This window comes from Lygodium microphyllum, chromosome 2 (genome assembly GCF_053477565.2).
Source record: "Lygodium microphyllum isolate KBCC chromosome 2, Lygodium_microphyllum_v1.1.10, whole genome shotgun sequence".
In the NCBI taxonomy this organism is placed as follows: domain Eukaryota; kingdom Viridiplantae; phylum Streptophyta; class Polypodiopsida; order Schizaeales; family Lygodiaceae; genus Lygodium; species Lygodium microphyllum.
The window spans coordinates 62,170,753-62,176,891 of record NC_141136.1 but is presented as its reverse complement, the minus strand read 5'-3'; positions in this window follow the sequence as shown (position 1 = coordinate 62,176,891).

Below are 6,139 nucleotides of genomic sequence, written 5' to 3'. Positions count from 1 at the left end.
CATGAGAGAGCTAGGAAAGTTATGTACTGGCTGTCTATCAGTATTTTAGACTCTATGATTGTGCATATTCAGGATGCAAGTACGCCAAAGGAGGCATGGGATACTCTGTCAAAAATGTATAGCATAAATACGCAAGCCAGGAAAATGCAGCTCAAGCAAGAGTTGCATAACGTGCAAAGAGAAAGTATGAGCATCAATGACTACCACATGAAGGTGAAGAAGATTGTAGATGCACTTGCTTCCATTGGGTCGCCAGTGGAAGATGATGATTTAGTTTCTGTGACCTTGAATGGTCTAGGAAAGGATTATGCGCAGTTTCGGACATCCATTTCCGTCCGTGAAAGATTTTCTGATTTTGAGGAGTTGATTGCTCTTCTAATTTCTGAGGAGCAGAGAAATGGTGGTGCATCTTCTTCAGGAGGAACTTCAAAAGAAGCTGTCTTCTACTCAAATGCTGGAAGAGGTAGAGGCAGAGGTAGAGGAGGCCGATTTGGAGGCCGTGGTAGAAATCAGAATATGCAGCAAACTCAAGAAAACCAGTCCTATGGAGGAGGACGTGGTAACTCTAGAGGCAGGGGGAGCCAAAGAGGTCGTGGTGGATGGCAAAGAGGTCAAAATGCAAACAGTAATATTGAATGCTACTATTGTGGTAAAATGGGTCATATGGCTAAAGACTGCTATAAAAAGCAGAATGACATCATGAATGGAAAACTGCAACAAGGAAATTATGCATCTTCTAGTAGACAGGGTGATGACAGAAATGAGCATTTGTTTATGGTGCAGCACATGAACAATTCTGTGACAAATGCAGAAGAAAGCAACGATGTGTGGTATGTTGACTCAGGTGCATCAAACCACATGACAGGTCATGCAGAATGGATGGAGGATGCAAGGAAAATGGAAAAACCAGGATTTGTGGAGACTGGTGATGATACTGCACATCCGATTGTGCAGATTGAAAAAATTCCTTTGTCTATGCAGGATGGGAAAAAGAAATACCTGTCCGATGTATTTCATGTCCCCAATATCACCAAGAATCTGGTTTCTGTTGGTCAAATGGTTGAACAGGGCTTGCAGGTCAGATTTAATCCTCATGGATGCTTTGTTGAGGATATGAAAAATAAAGGTCACTTGATAGCAAAAGGAAAGAAGAAGGGCAGAATGTTTACGTTGGATGCAGACATGTCTGAATTGAGTGCAGCAATGTTTGCACATGGGACCGATGTAGTTGCAGATATTGATATCTTGCATAAATGCATTGGTCATGTTAATGTACAGCGACTTAAATCAATGCAGGCCCAAAATATTGTTGCAGGATTGCCTAGATTCAAGGTTGCAGAAATGCATAAGGTATGTGAAGCATGTCAGTTTGGAAAATAGGCAAGGAAACCATTTCCTAGACATGTTCAAGAGAGTAAGATGCCATTGGAATTGATCCACTCTGATGTGTGGACTACTAAAGCTGCATCTCTAGGAGGCTGTCATTATTTTGTTACTTTTATTGATGACTATAGCAGAAAAGTTTGGGTGTATTTTATGAAAAAGAAAAGTGAAGTTTTTGGGCATTTCAAAACTCTTAAAGCTATGGTTGAAAAAGAAACAGGTCTGCAAATAAAATGCCTAAGGTCAGATGGAGGGGGAGAGTACCTCTCAAATGAGTTTGCAAGGTTCTTGCAGGAGCATGGCATAAAGCAGCAATATTCATGCAGTCATACCCCACAGCAAAATGGAATTGCAGAAAGAAAAAACAAACATATTGGAGAGGTGTCTCGTGCCATGCTCAATGAAAAAGACCTGCCAGATTTTTATTGGGCTGAAGCAGTTGCTACAGCAGTCTACATAATGAACAGGACTCCCACTGCAGCAATACATGGAATGACTCCAGAGGAGAGGTATACTGGTAGGAAACCAGATATTTCTCATTTGAAAATTTTTGGTTGCATTGCCTATGTACATGTGCCAGATGAGTTGAGATCCAAGTTGGATCCAAAAGCTGAGAAGTGCATCTTTATTGGTTACTCTCTGCAGCAAAAAGGGTATAGATGCTACAACCCTTCTACTCGTAAGTTTACAGTGAGCAGAGATGTTGTTTTTGATGAGATGAGTAGCTGGTATAAACCAGTAAATGTGATTGATGATGTAGATGCACAAAATGGTAATGCTGCACAGAATTCACAGCAGCAGTCACAAAATATTAGTGGACCTGGAGCGTCCTCTAGCAGTGGTTCACACTCTTCGCCATGGACAGGCAGATTGAGATCAGGAGAATCTTCTCAAAGCAATGTAGATAATGGTATGCAGGTATCACGAAAAGGAAAAGAGAAGGTTGATCAGCCCATGTTTGATGTGAATGCAGGTCACTCTTATGTGGATGGTAAATTCAGTGGCTCAGAACAGAGCATTGATGATGAGTTGGGTATTCCTTCTATTGTTACACCTGGAATAAGGAAGACCAGGGATGTTTTGAGAGCACCTGGGAGTGAACCCACTTTGCGCAGGTCTACCAGAGTTAGGTATCCTGTGGATAGGCTGAAATATGATGGATTTACAGCCATTCACTATGCATATATGGTCAAGGTGATACAGGAACCAGAACCCACTTCTTTTGAGCAAGCCATGGGAAAAGAAAAATGGGAGAAAGCCATGGATGAAGAAATGGATGCCTTGGAAGCAAATGCTACATGGGAATTGGTACCTTTGCCTAAAGGTAAGAATGCAATTGGCTGTAAGTGGGTTTATAAGGTGAAGCACAATGCAGATGGTTCTGTGAACAGATACAAGGCAAGATTAGTAGTCAAGGGGTATGCACAAACATATGGCATTGACTATGAAGAAACATTCAGTCCGGTTGCAAGGATGGCAACCGTAAGAGCAGTCATTGCTATGGCTGCATCAAAGGGATGGTCTTTACATCAGATGGATGTAAAGAATGCCTTCTTGCATGGTGATTTGCAAGAAGAGGTCTATATGGAGCAGCCACCAGGTTATGTGCATGCTGTTCATCCTGAGTTTGTTTGCAGGTTGAAGAAAGCTTTGTATGGCTTGAAGCAAGCACCTAGAGCATGGTCTGACAAGATAGGATAATATCTTGTCACTATTGGCTTTCAGATTTCCAAGGCAGATTTCTCACTTTATGTGAGAAAAACAGAGAAAGGTATTATGCTACTTGTCATTTATGTTGATGATTTGATTATGACAGGTGACAGTGATGAAGATATCCTTCATGTGAAAATGCTATTGAAGCAGAAGTTTGAGATGAAGGATTTGGGAGAGCTACGTTATTTCTTGGGCATTGAGGTGATTAGATCACCAAGTGGGATACAGCTCTTGCAGAGGCAGTATGGATTGGACATGCTGTCCAAATATGGGATGACAGGCTGTAAACCTATTTCAGTTCCTTTGGAGTAGAATGTGAAGCTGAGCGCAGATGCATGTGAGCTTCTGGAAGACCCTACTATGTACATACGCATAGTAGGAAGCTTGATTTATATGACTATTACCAGGCCAGATTTGAGCTATGCTGTTGGATTGGTAAGTCAGTTTATGCAGGCTCCAAGGAAACCGCATTTGGATGCAGCTAGACGCATACTCAGGTATGTGAAGTCCACATTGCAGTATGGACTATTTTATGAGACTGGGGTTCAGATACAGCTGCATGGATACACTGATGCTGATTGGGCTGGTAGTATTTCTGATAGACGATCTACCAGTGGATATGTGTTATCTTTTGGGAGTGCTGCAGTCACTTGGAGCAGCAAGAAACAGCCTACAGTTGCCTTGTCGAGCACAGAGGCCGAGTACAGGGGTGCAGCAATGGCTGCATGTGAGGTAGCTTGGTTGCATAAGCTACTTTATGATATGCATCAGTCTACAGATGGGCCAGTTGTCATTTATTGTGACAACATGAGTAGTATACACTTGGCAAATAACCCAATCTATCATGCTAGAACAAAGCACATTGAGGTGCATTATCACTATCTGCGAGAGAGGGTTTTACTAGGTCTTATTGATCTAGTTTATGTCAGCACAGAGGATCAGGTAGCTGACATATTTACGAAGGCATTGGGCGCAGAGAAGCTGCGCAAGTTCAGAGACCTGCTTGGTGTGCAGGAATTGGGATTGAGCTCGAGGGGGAGTGTTGAGATATCGAGCTCCACTCGTGATACGCCAGGGTGACCGTTGTGTATTTATGTCACCGACTTGTCAGTTGCAGACGCGGTTGGTACACCGCCCATGAATAATAGCTAGATGACAGCTATCCTTATCTACTCTAGTTCGTGGCTCAGTTAGTATGCCACCTTAGTTAGCTGAGTTTGGTTTGAGACCCATATTTAGGGTTCTTCTATCTCTTTGTACTTGAGTTCTTTTTGGCTTACACAACTAAGAAGAGGAAAACTGTTTTCAGCCTCCACCCTTGTGTGTATTCCCCCATTGTGCAAGCAAGAAAGCTACAAGTGAGACTCCTTCCTTCTCTCCCACAATCTTGACAACTGTACCCCCTCATTTGTGGCTCTTCATTGAATGACTGCTCCAAAGTGTTCATATTTCTTTGAAAATAAGGCTTCAGTCGCCATCCACTTACCCTTGTCTTGTGAACCTTCCCATCCATGTCACCTAGCTTGTAGCTGCCATTTGGATATCTCCTTATGACCATGAATGGCCCTTCCCATTTGAACACAAGTTTAGCATCCTTTCTGTTACCAAAGCGGTTATCATAACGTAGCACAAGTGATCCTTCCCTTATGTGTTTGCTAGCCAGCTTCTTATTAAATGTCTTCCTTCTCTCTTCAGCCTGCATGGAATAGTGTTGGACTGTTGCTTCTCTGTCTAACTCTAGCCTCTCTAGATCCAAGATCCTATCCTCTAACTTCTTATCTTGATTCTTCTCTCGATTGGCTACTAAAACACGCAAACTGGCCAGTTCCACCTTTATAGGAAGCAAAGCCTCTTGGCCATAGACGAGGTGAAATGGAGTATAGCCAAGTGAGGTTCTAAATGAAGTCCTGTAGGCCCAAAGAGCTGCACTCAATTTTTTATCCTAGTGCTTGGGGTGGATGTGTACTTGCTTGGTAATTATCTTATAAATCAGCCCATTCACTTTTTCGACCAAACCATTACACTGTGGGTAATAGGGAGTAGAATGCCTGTGCTTGATTTTTAGCCTTTCCATTAGCTCCCCTACTAGGTTCGCCCTAAAACTAGGACCCTGATCAGAGATAATTTCCAAAGGTGTGCCAAACCTGCAACAAATATTTTCAAACACAAATTTTCCCACTTCTTGGGCTGTCATCCTACTAGTTGCTAAAGCCTCTGCCCACCTCATCATGTAGTCCACACCCATTACGATGTATTCCTTGCCAGACTGGGTTCGTGGGAGTGGCCCTATTGTATCAATCCCCCATTTCTCAAATGGACCATATGTAGTTATGGGATTTTGTTCCTCATGCACTAGCTTCCTTGGTCCGGCATTTTTACAATCGTCACAAGTGCGACACCAATGTTGCACATCTCGATGTAGACTAGGCCACACAAAACTGGCTTGGAGAATCTTTTTGCTGGTTATTTCTTGAGCAAAATGTCCGCCACAAACCCCCTCATGGTAGCTCTTAATCACATCCATAATCTCATTTGCTGTTGGCACCCTTCTAAGCACTGCATCCTTTCCTTTGCAATATAACACATCATTTATCAAGCGGTATTTAGTGGCCTTAGTAGCCAGCCACCTTTTCTCACTCTTACTCATATGTGTAGGTGCCTCACCATGCTCAAGAAAATAAAGCACATCTTGTAGTTGAAACTTACCCTGAAACAAGGGAAGCTTTACTGTAATGATGCCCACCATTACCTCTTTCAATTTTTCAGTTGCTAGAGCATCTGCGTCGCCATTTGTGCGCCTTGGCACAAAATAGATTTGGGCTTTCTATAGCTTTCTCATGATAATTTTAGCTTCTCTCATTTTCACTGCTAAGTTATCATTTTTACAAGCCCAGATTCCTTTCATTTGCTTAACAATTAGCATAGAATCCCCAAAAACATTAAGTCGAGTGACACCATGTGAGAGACACCACCTCAAACCTAAAAGCAAGGCTTGATATTTTGCCTCATTGTTAGAATGGACATCCTCCAAGCTGATACCTTC